This window comes from Equus asinus, chromosome 22 (assembly GCF_041296235.1).
Source record: "Equus asinus isolate D_3611 breed Donkey chromosome 22, EquAss-T2T_v2, whole genome shotgun sequence".
NCBI classification, from domain to species: domain Eukaryota; kingdom Metazoa; phylum Chordata; class Mammalia; order Perissodactyla; family Equidae; genus Equus; species Equus asinus.
The window spans coordinates 47710126-47723087 of record NC_091811.1 but is presented as its reverse complement, the minus strand read 5'-3'; the positions used below and the strand labels follow the sequence as shown (position 1 = coordinate 47723087).

Here is a 12962-nt window from a genome sequence, read left to right as displayed (position 1 = left end):
TCGGCAGGTGTTTTGTTCCAGCAGGCCTTGCAAACTAATACCACATATAAATAAAGACACAGATGCAATTCAACTAACACAACACAGACAGGCACCCAAAAAGTCTTCAATGCGTCCAAACCCCATCATGTCTGTTGTAATACAGATGGCTTCATGTGACATGTGAAGAAACTGGGGCTCATGGTGCTTCTGACTAAGTCAGGATCACCCCATTAAGTGACTTGAGCCAAGACTAGAATAGGTTTCCTACCTCCTGATTCAGAACTCCTTCTGCTCATACCACTTATCTTTTATGGTAATTTAAAGAAATCCCACAACTGGAAGGACTAGAGCCCAAGATATTTTATTTATTAGTGTCTTTCTAAGGCTTGGCTTATATTCAAAAGGCTTTCTCCCTGTGCTGATAGCTAATGAAGATGAAGGTGTCACAGTAATATTAATTCAATCCAAAAAAAAAGACTTGGCACCAGGGTTTTAAAAAATCCACGAAAACAAACCATATTTGTGTGCCAACCTAATTTTTTATACTTTAATACACGTGGTCTCAGACCACAATGGAATATATTAAAAGTATGGTAGTCCAAGGCTAAAGCTTATTTATGAAAATTTTATAGATTTTTACAAATTAATCAATACTCTCTTTAAAAATTAGAGTTTAGAGTTCAGAGATATATTAAAACCACAGACTTTGCCTATCGAGTCTATAACCTAGAAGTGGGTTAAGACCCAGGCATGTGAAAAGAAGATCAAAACTTGAAGATAAATACTTGGTACAGTCAGTCCAGGCTGCATTCAGAGGACGGGGGAATCACTTTTGCCTTGACTGGGTGGAGAAAGTTTCACCAAGCACAAGAGCTCTAAACCAATCTGGGACTAGATACACAAAGGTTAAGGAGAAGTGATTTATGTCCAGGTCAGTCTTGCCACTGAGTACAAAGTTATGAAGGCAAGAACTATCTACCTAAAATCCTAACACAGTGTCTGCAAATTGTAGGCATTTGCCAATGTCGGAGCAGGGGAAACAGGTGGAGAGGACACAGCACGTTCACCTTAGGGTAGGTCTGAGGTGCAGGTTCTTGTAAGGAGGTTGTGGGCTATCAGGTTAAAGAAGTTGGGCCAACCTGCACCTATACTGAACTTTGGGCTTTATCCCTATGCAGTGTGGAGTCTTTGAAGGCGTTTCTGAAGGAGAATGTTATAAACCACAGGGATGGGACCAGCAGTGATGTGAAGAATGGACTAGAGCTGGTAGGGAAATGACAAGAAATCAATCAATCAAGAGGCATCGGGAGGTCAATCAGGTGATCAGTTGGGAAAGGTCTCAGCTTCTAAATCTGTAAAATGGGCATCATACTGCCTATCTTCATGGGGCTCTTATGAATACTAAATGGGATTTAATACATGGCCTGATAGTAAGCACTTAAGAAATATAATAGCTCATCATTATCATTATTATTATTTCACACTGAAAGATACAGAAGAAAATGAGTACAAGAACAAGGGAGAGGTATAGAGCCAGGGTATGTCTCCTTGGGCTCTCCTCAAGCCCCTTAACAGAGAATGGGAATGGCTATCCATCTTCTGAGGAAGTGAAGTGCGCTGTATTTATTCCTTAGTGCTACGGAACTTAATGCTGATTCAGTAGACCCAACACAGGAGGAACAGATGTCTCAAATCATCTTTAAAATCAAGACACCCCAAAATGAATTTTTAAGTTGCTTTTGTATAAAAGTAACTCTTCAGGCTAACGCCAATCAGTTTTGAAACACTACATTAATGGACTCAGCTATAAACCCAGGAAGACCATTTTCATCATGAAAATGCCAATGCTTTTTTAATTAAGGATGGAATTGCCAACACAAAAGACTTAAGATAAATGAGGAGTCATTCCTCTCTCTCATAAATGAAAGGACCTGGTAACTCTGTGAATTATTTTGAGATACTGATGACCAGAAATTGTTTGGAATCTAAGCCACAGGATTTTCTAACTGCATCATAATTACTTCACGTTGGGGCTGACAGCCTCAGACCAAATCTGGTGCTCTGCCTTTTTAAGTTGCTTTTTCTAATTATTATCGGGGGACCCATGGTCCCACACTTAAAGTCCTTACGTAGAAATGAAGCTCTCCCGAAAATAATGGTACTTTGTCTAACATAAAGCAATGCTAAAATTTTTTGTAAATTTGGCCTTAGAAGCAAGAGTTACTACACATAAAGTATACACACATTTACACAAATATATACATGTGTACTCATGGTAAAGCTTTACCAACTAACCATTATTTTCTATCAGCCATCATGAAATTAACACAGCAGAGATCTGTACTGATTCCTATTAATTCCTATTCTCAACATGAATGACCTATTTAAAAATTGTTTACTCTGTGGTCCAAGACAAGGTTCCCACATTTACCACATCACAGGAGCGTGTATTACTTCTTAAAATTAACAAAAAGCAAAATCCAACAAAACTACCGAAAGGGACTAACACAAAGGGAGCAGAGGGGGCAAAATAAGACATAACTGGCAACATTTGCCAGAGTCAACAGAAACTTTCCAATCAACAATGAGGCCAAGATGGAGAGACAGTCAGCAGTCAAATTAGTAGGCTAAGGACCAGCACAGAAGAAAGCTTGCAAACACACCAGCACGCAAAATCACCCCCATGATGACTGTCGATAGACATCAGCCAGCATGTATATGAATTTAACGCTGAAAATGCATAACATCTTTGAAGGAAACAGCAGAGAACAAAATCAGGAATTAAAAAGTGGGAAGAAGAAAACAATTCCTGTGAGAAGAACAAAGGCTAAGACGACGTGGGGCGGACAATGGGATGAGCGCCAGATAAACGAAGAGACACGAGCTTTCAGTCCTCTTCTACATCTCCCCAACTGCCTTCCTTCAGAACGCTGCTTGACTTTTCGAAGCCTCAGAATCTTCCTCTGTAGTCAGAACAGGGAAGAGTATATGATACCCAAAGGTCTCTCCCAGCTCTGATAATAGACGAGGAGTTTCTGTTAAGATGATAAACAGATACTGTTTTTTTTTACAGGCTACTTTTATTTCACAACGGACTTCAAGTTCACGAGTCTGGAATTTCACAGAAGGGAGCCAAGCAAGCTCTGTCAGCACGCACGTGGAGCACAGCCCTAAAGCATGAGTCAGACCAAGGCCTCTGAAATGAGTACAGAGAGCTGGACAGTTCGCATGTTAGCTGTGACATAACGTCAACCTCAGCCACGATCCCCTTGCCTCTGCCCTCCCTAACTCTTCCCAGTTGGATACACTGAGGTCTCAGCCCCAACTCTTCACACAATCCTGCCAAAGGCAAGTTAGATACACATTTATAAAAAGTTAGTAATAGGCAATGGAAATGTCTGGTGGCAGCTCCTAACCTTGAGAGCAGCACAGTGAGTAATAATAACCAGCGTTCTAAAAGAACTCCTCTTACTGCCCTGTTACAATGAGTCGTCCAACAGTTCCACTTTTAAAATCTTCATAAAATAATCTGAAATGTGAATATTTATAGCAACAAATATCTCAATATTATTTAGAACAGCCCAAAATATCTGATACACACTAGATCTGCAATAATCAAGGAATGATTATGTAAATTACACCTCAAGTTCAGTTCTCCTATATGCTCCCATGGCCCCTGTGCTTACCACCCTCTACAGGACTCAAACTGCCCGCTTATGGCCGTTTCCTCCACCAGATTTAAGGTCCTGGAGGGCAAAAAGCACATTTTCTTCACTACCTTAGCCATCAAGTCCATCTCAGAGTAAGCACAAAATAAGTATCTGTTGAATGTTTGCTAGAAAACACTTTCAAGTAAATTCTATATGGTAGAATACTATTTAGCCATTAAATGTGGTTTGAGAAGTATTTTAAAGTAGAGGGAATACTGTTGATGAGAAAGGTCTGGAGGTAGATAGGGATGATGGTTGTACCACATGGTAAATGTACTTAAAGCCACTCAATTGTACACCTGAAAATGGGTAAAATGGTAAATTACATTATGCATATTTTATGACAATGTAAAAAAATCAAATAAATATTAGAGAATGCTTATTAGGCAAGTTAAGTGAAAAGGCAGGAGGCTGTATGTCTAAACCATACAAAATTACATGTGCATTTTTAAAAGGCTAGAAAGAAGCACACTAAGGTATTTGTGTTTGGTTTATCTTTGGGCAGTAGCATGATGGGTGATTTTTGTTTTATTTGCCATTTTCAGTGTTTTCCAAAATTTCTACAACAGCCCACGTATAACGGTTACCATCAGAAAAAGATGCAGCCCAGCAGCTATCAGGGACAGGAAGGTCTGGTTCCAGCAAGTTTAATCTAGATGGGAATTACTCACCTTGCTCTGATCCTCGGTGTACTTGTACACTGCACACCACCGGTGCTGGCCTCCACTGTGAAGACAGCCCAAAGGCATGCCATTTGAGTCAAAATTTTATCAGTACTATACTTAAAAGTATTTTTCTTCTTTTTTCTTTTGTTATGCCAGAGAGCACGCATTACAGATTTGCTGCTCTAAAAATATACTTTGTCCAGCCCAAGAAGCTGCAATAGATGGTTGTTGTGTACATGCAATGCCAAACTGGATCAAACACACAGCTGTTGGCAGAGATGAAGGCTTTCAGGACCCGTGATGGGCCAGTCAGGAAGGCTTCAGAGAGAATGAGGCATCCAGACGGCCTCAGTAAATGTTAGAGTCATCATATTTACGGATAAATTGGAAGAAAGGCCTTTGGAGTCACACAGACTCAGGACTGAAGTAACATATAACATAGACCCAGGACTGTCACCTATGCTTGTTCTTGAGTGCCCCTGGCCTCAATTTCCCCACAAATAAGTGGGCATAATAATACCTACCCTGTTGGGTATTAAATGGGATGTCTGCAAATCAGAGATGTAGGAAAACCCAGAGCCTGCTGTCAGATGCTCAATCAATATCCCTAGTTTCCTTCCTTCTCCATCTGTATACCAAGTGTGGCTAATCTGAGAAAGCACCGGGGTAAATGATTTGAATGTTAAAAATGGCCAACTACCGGGGCTGGCCCCATGGCCGAGTGGTTAAGTTCTTGCGCTCCGCTGCAGGCGGCCCAGTGTTTCGTTGGTTCGAATCCTGGGCGAGGACATGGCACTGCTCGTCAAGCCACGCTGAGGCAGCGTCCCACATACTGCAACTATAGAAGGACCCACAACGAAGAATATACAACTATGTACCAGGGGGCTTTGGGGAGAAAAAGGAAAAAAAATAAAATCTTTAAAAAAAAAAAACAAATCTTAAAAAAAGAAAGGAAAAAACATTAAAAAAAAAAAATGGCCAACTACCTATAACTAATAAAACTAATATGATAGAAGTATAGGAAGATATTTGCAACAATCTTCTAATTCACCCCATCAATTCAGAAACCCTCATGATACCGTTCCAAACAATTTTCCTGTTCTTTGTTTCTCAGGAAAAGGAAAAGATTAATCATTATCTTCTGAGCAGTATTTTATACACCTGAAATCATGACACCACCCTTCTCTTCTGCAACATTCCCATTGTTAAGTCTTTATCTTTATGGCTCCTCTGAGCCCACTGCAAGCTTCCCCCGCCCATTCTGTTAGCTGGGGATCCTCGAATGCCTTTGAGCAGGAGCCTAATTCATGCATCCCAGTGTTGAGCTTTGAAAAATAGATACAACTAATCATTATGCTTCTGAAGGTTACTTGACTTTGGGCAACGGATTGGGGTGTTTGTGTGTTCCTAAAACGAATCCGAGTGTGACCCACAGTGCCCTCCACGTCCGCTCCCACACCCTTTGTCCTCCGCTTTGCCTTATTGGTTACCAAATTGTGTAGCAAGCTGATAGTGTCCGAGATCGCATCAGATTCAACACGGCACCAAATCCCTCCACTCAGCAGAGCAACTCCTATCTCTGCAGTCCATCTGCTCCCTCCCTTCACTAGCTCTTTCACTCCAGTCCCTCCCTGGGCAAAGGAGAATGGAAATCTTCAGCTGTATGGGGTTTGCTTTGTGCAGGCTCAACTCCGAACTCCACCGCCTTTCAGGCTAGAAAGCTCGAGTTCACTCTTTCAACCCACAGGTACTGAGCCCAGCCCTAAATCCTGGGCATTCAAAAATGAGCCAGTCCTGCCTTATGGAAGAAAAGAATATCAACAATTACACCACAGTGCTATATGTTCTAGAACAAAGGTTATGTACAGGGTATTATTACAGCTGCACAGAGGGACAGAGGAGGGGTACACTGGATCTGCTTGGGCAGGATTCTCAGAGTTGGATAATTCACACATCTCTTTATCGGCTGCTGAGGAATGAATGAGCTGACCCAGTGTCCCTGGAGGGTTAATGCTGTTGCAGACTTTTCATGCAGTCGTTTAATACCACTGCCACTGAATTGCTTTGGTTGCTGTATTTGCTTTCTTGCTCTCCTCACACCTTCACCTCCTTACTTTATTTTCAGAATAAAACATATGATGCTTCCATTCTCTCCCCAGTCTTTCAACCCCATCATGTTTCCTGCCCTGGAGAGCTGCTTTGACTATCAGGGAAAGAACACTGTAACAGCTTAGCTGGAGCAAACAAAGAGACAGGAATGAGCCTGCTTGCTGAAAGGAGCTGGACAAGCGTGTGTGGAGCCATTACCAGAAGGGCCCATTGTGACCAGGCCCTCAGTGGCTCCAGCAGGTGACTAACTGCCCTGTGGATGCGATGCCCAGGTGCACCCCACCAGCTGCAGCGAGGGACTGTTCATCTTCAAATCATTTTTTATCCTCTGCCTCCCACCTCACCCATTTCTAGTGAAATGACAAACTGACAAAAGAGTGGTTTTTAACCTTTCATGGGCCATGCAACTCTGGGGACATCTGATGAAATGCAAGGATCCTCTCCCCAGAACAATTCTTAGAAGCAGATAAACATAAAATATTGTATACACACTGTCGGTGGGAATGCAAACTGGTGCAGCCACTATCGAAAACAGTATGATGATTTCTCAGAAAATTAAAAATAGAAATACCATAAGACCCAGCCATCCCACTACTGGGTATCTATCCAAAGAACTTGAAATCAGCAATTCCAAAAGTCCCATGCACCCCTATGTTCATTGCAGCATTATTTACAATAGCCAAGACATGGAAGCAACCTAAGTGCCCATCAACTGATGACTGGATAAAGAAGATATGGTATATATATATACAATGGAATACTATTCAGCCATAAAAAAGGATAAAATCATCCCATTTACAACATGGACAGACCTTGAGGGTATTATGTTAAGTGAAATAAGCCAGATAGAGAAGGACAATCTCTGTATGACTCCACTCATAAGTGGAAGTGAAACACGTAGACAAAGAGAACAGATTACTGGTTACCAGGGGAAAGAGGGGTTGGGAGGTGAGCACAAAGGGTGAAGTGGTGCACCTACAACACGACTGACAAACAATAAGGTACAACTGAAATTTCATGAGGTTGTAAACTATCATAATCTCAATAAAAAGTTAAAAGTATATATATATTGTATACAATTTCTGGGGATTCACAAACCCCTGAAGCCCATATGCAGACACCAGAAGGGGGCATACAACGCCACCTCAAATTCAACTCGTCACCATTCCAAAGGTTGGACCATTCTCCTACACCCTGCCTGGAACACTCGTCCCCACGTTATCTGCCCAGGAAACACCTGTTCAGCAGCACATCGCCTCTTGAACGAAAACATTCAGAACCATTTACCCTAATTCACCCACTCCTCCCAAAAGGACCAAATGCACCCTTCTTTCTGTCCTCCTACGCTCTGCAAGCACTTGTATCAGAGATCCTACAATATTTAGTACCTTCATGTATTCACATGCCCTTCTCCTTCTGCTAGATTAGAAAAAGCCTGAGGGCAGGCACTGTAACTTTATCATCTTTTATTTCCAGCTTCTAGAGAAGTCCTTATTCTGGAGAAAAACATTCCATTGAGGGAAATAGACACAAAATCGGACCGTTTTAACAAAGGGATCTTAATGCTCAACCTGATGAGTGATTTTAAGCGAAATCTTCAGAGGAGGAGCAGCAATAAACTAGACAACCTTAGGAGTGGACATTACAGGCAGAGGGGACAGCAAGGCATGCAGGAAGGAACCAGTGTGTGCAAGGAATAAAGAAATTCAGGATTCCCGGTGACTCTTTAAAATGGTAGGCAGGAGTTGTACGAGATGAGACCAAAGTACAGAGGGATGAGGTTAAGGGCACTGAATGAGGTGCCAGGGAGCTTGCATTTTATCGCGTAAAGGCGAGAAGTCACTGAAAGACTATTTTTTTCTTTCCTATTTAAAAAGTAATAAATGATAATTATAGAAAATGGAGAAAAGGCACAAACAAGTGACAAGAGATTTTCATAGTGAGGTATGTGAGGTAACCATTCGGGTTCAAAACTGATTCGGCTTGAACTAAGCAACCTGACCTACGGCCTATCAAACACGCATTGTACAAGTGCTTAACCACTGAAGTAAAGAATGCACTCCCTCGAGATATTCTAGAACACATACTCCCCTCCTACACCTACTGGTAACGCCCTATTGGTAACACCCGGATTAGTCCCTTTCCTGACATCTCGGTCATGTTGATCTGCTAATTTGAAACTGAACAGCTCTTTGAAACTCTGATGAAAATGTATCCTGAGTGTGTTTAATGTATATTCTTGTTAGAAAAAGATATAAGACTATACTGAAACCCATGCTTCTTCAGAACACCTTCTAATGCCTTCGTGGGTTATAATCCTCACTCTGGCTCATAATAAACTCACCCCAACTTTGATTCATAGGTTGGTTACAGATTATTTGCGTCGACACAATAAAACAAATTTATAACCCCACCACATAGAGACAACTACTATTACAATTCTTTCATCTTTACCTATTACATATACATGCACGTATGTGTGTGTGACTACGATTTTCATGTTACTTTGACTCTGCTAACAGTTATTAAGCATTCGTTAGATACCAGGCATTGTGCTAAATGCACAACATGCATTCTGTCATTATGTCAACTTAATCCTCACAACAATTCTTAGAGGTAGTTACTATTGTAATGCCATTTTAAAGAGGAAGACATCGGGGCCGGGTGGCACAGCAGTTAGGTTCGCACATTCCACTTCAGCGGCCTGGGGTTCGCTGTTTCAGATCCCAGGTGTGGACCTACACACCACTTGTTACGCCATGCTGTGGCAGGCGTCCCACATATAAAGTAGAGGAAGATGGGCACGATTGTTAGCTCAGGGCTGATCTTCCCTCAGCAAAAAGAGGAGGATTGCTGGCAGACGTTAGCTCAGGGATAATCTTCCTCAAAAAAAAATAATACAAAAATTAAAGAATTAAAAAAAAAAAGAGGAAGACATCGTGAAGGGTGAGGAGAAACCGTGCAAGACCACACAGCTATTATGTAGTGGAGCGGAGATTCAACACCAAGTTTTCTTATTGCAAAGACCATACTCTTTCACTTTAATTTTTCTTATTTATTCTCACTCATTTAATTTATACAAGTTAATCATTTTATGCAATTTTCTCAGGAAATTCCTTTGGGATCTTGATTAGCATTGTAATAAACTGAAAGAATAAACCTGGAAAGTATGAACACTTTACTGTGTCGTCTTTCCATACAGGCAGCACAGAAAATGCCTCTGGCATTTAGTTCAATCTTTTTACAGTGTTGGTAAGGTCTGCAGTTTTCGTCACTGAAGGCTTGTAAGTTCAGGAGGATGACAGGTTCTTAATCTGGCAACAGTACGAAGAAGGATGGATTTGAGAAGACAAGATGGGAAGGCTGAAATGCAAACTAAGGAATATGGTCGCAGTCCAGGGGAGACACACTAAAGCCTAGGACCCAGGCAGGGCTACTGGGGATGGAAGGGAGGGCATGGACTCAGAAGGCAGAATTTAAAGGACTGGATGTGGAGAAAAAGCAGCAGCAGGGTGGTGTGAGGAGAGTGAGGAGGTAGGGGAGACTGGACGGGGGATGCCATTCATTGAGAGAGATGCATTTTTCAGTGTGTGGGGGGGATATTAAGTTCAACTGCAAACGTTAAATCACTGAACGCATTCTGAGTGCCTCCTGTGTGCCAGGTTCCTTGCCAAGTGCTGGGGAGTCAGCATCAGACCAGACTGAGGAGGTCACAGGCAGGTGGAGTGGGGGTAACAGAGTGATTGAGAAAGGAGAAAGCACAGAGGGGGCTGCATTCTGCTGGAGATGGCCTGGAGGGGCGTCTGAAGTCCAAGAAAAGGCTAGAACCTATAAACTGCAAGTGTGAGTGAGAATGCCCTCAGGAAACATGTACAGCAGAGCAAGAACAGAAGTGGACTGAGGTTGGCGGTCTAAGCGACACCAGTGGTTTAAGTGGAGCAGGGGACCGAGAAGGTACCGTCAGATGCAGGAGAAGGGCCAAAGGGCCCACATCACAGAAGCCAAGACAGCAGTGGAAGGAAAACCATCGGGACCATACTGCCCTTGGACTTCTCAGCAAGAACGATTTCTTTTTCATCATTCAAAGGCCACTCAGTCGATTTTAAACATTAAACAAAATTCCATAAAAAGTCCATGATGAGGGTAAGAATTTACATCTCCTGGCTGCCTCTCAGAGCTTTATCCATCAGCCATATGGAGCTGATGATTAATATTCAGTAGGAAGTGAATTTATAATCATGTGCCTGCCATTCAAATGTGAAAAGAAATGTTTTCTGCTCAGTACACCCAATAATACATTAATATATCTCCAGTTTAAAATACATTTATGAATAATTTTGTACATTTTATAAATTTCCTGGCAAGAAGGATAATAGAACAATCTATTTTCACTGCTACATAAAACAAAAAAGAGGAATGAAAGGTTCAGTTAATCAAGGAATTTAATATGCTTTATAATAAATATCAAACAGTCATTACTTCAGCGATACAAAGGGTGGCAGAGGTCAAAAGATGATTATAATAGCAAGAGTTTGTGCCCATATTTATTCTCTGTCCGCTGCTTACATTTGCATAAGAAGTTTCCTCTATTCATGAATTTTTTTAACCACATTAGAATGCTAGAAATAAAATTTATTTTTCCTGATTTATATATGGGCAGTAATAAGAAGATTTTGTAATGATTAACAGTAATAACAATCTAATAAATGGAAAACACTAGCTCTTCCAAGGTACCAAAGCATCAACAGACACACAGGTATGAAAGTAAATTACCTTCACTGCTTCAGGTAAATGTGGCTTAGAAAGCTAGGAAAGAACCAGAATCTGAAATGATTACTGTGATGGTGTTTGATAAAGCCAAGAAAGGCAAAATACTGTGAATTCATCTTTTATCATCTTTATCAACAGTACATACACATGTGTTTGTGTACACACATGCACACTCAAATTGACGGCATCCTGACCATAAGAAGAGATGCGCTCACTTCAAGATTACAGTAGAGGGACCTGCGCCAGGAGGAGATGCATGATCCGCCCATCTAGGAGGAGCTGATGGAGCCGTCATTTTCCCTCCTAATCACCACCCAGAACTTGGAGTCAAAACTAGTAGAGACTATAATTTAATAAAACTGTAATTTAACAAAATGAAAATGACTTTGGAACAATTATTCCTAAATTGAGGAGAATTCTATGATTCCCTGATGATTCCTTTAGGAAAAATATCCAAGGAGTAATGTCCATTATGGCCTCCTCCAGCAACATTTCTGCTTCCATTGGAGGAAAGAATTCCAGCGAAGAGGGAGAATACAGCAATGATGGCTAATCCTGAAGCAGTCAAGGACGACCAAGATTAAGGGCTTCTAAGATGATAAACAATAAATACCAGAACAATAAAAGTGGGGAAGCAAGGAGAGAGGAAAGGGATAAATGGATAAATGACAGAAAATAAGACGCTATAAACTTAACAATCTCACAAACAGGAATGAAATTTGATGGAGTTTGATCATCTGGACATACAAAAACTATGGTGACAATTTTTTCGCGTTTACAATGTAAGAGATATTTACTTACATATGGCAAATTTATGTAAAAAACTAGCTTATTCTCAATTATAAAATATGCAAGGAAGTTAAAAATTTGATGACTCAAATCTTGATCAAGGTTACTTTAAAATGTGATTATTTCATGGCTTTGGCATTCAGACAAAAACATATAATATGGGGCCGGCCCGGTGGCGCAGCAGTAAAGTTCACACATTCCACTTCAGCGGCCGGGTTTGCAGGTTCGGATCCCGGGTGCGGACATGGCACCACTTGGCAAGCCATGCTGTGGTAGGTGTCCCACATATAAAGTAGAGGGAAATGGGCACGGATGTTAGCCCTGGGCCAGTCCTCCTCAGCAAAAAGAGGAGGATTGGCAGGAGATGTTAGTTCAGGGCTAATCTTCCTAAAAAAAATATATATATATGAAATAAGATAACAGAACCAGGAAACTTTGCTTTTATGCATTCAAATATATTGAGTTTGTTTATAGAAGAAATTGGCTATAAGGCATATTCTCACTTCATTTTCAACTGATAGGTCTCACCTTATGTATTAGTAATCTTGGGAAATTCCCACAATTCATTTAATCACATGTGTATCTAGTGAAAAAAGTTAAATGCCACCATTTTATGTTCACTCTACCAAAGTGTGATTAATATTCGAGTATCCAAACAAAAAAACCCCAAATTATTGAAACTAAGCTGTAATTATTATTTTCCAAAAACAAACTTAAAATGTGACAATCAAGAGTTGGTTCTATAAGCACAAGCAGTTGTTAGCATCTATGATACCTTCAACAGACTTGCCCAGCCCCACACAGCCCTGTCTTCTGGGAGAGAGTGCTGTGTAGTGCTCAAGAACATGGACTCTGGAGACGCATGGCCTCAGTTCAATTCCCAGCTCAGCCATTTGACAAGTTACTTAGTGTTTCTTTACCTGGAAAAATGGGATCA

At 41.1% G+C, this 12962-nt stretch overlaps 1 protein-coding gene across 3 annotated transcripts in view; it reads right to left on the bottom strand.

Moving 5' to 3' along the window:
• Positions 1–12962, bottom strand: part of ANO6 (anoctamin 6) — a 188307-nt gene that overhangs the window by 149099 nt on the left and 26246 nt on the right. The gene's annotated exons all lie outside the window — the stretch shown is intronic.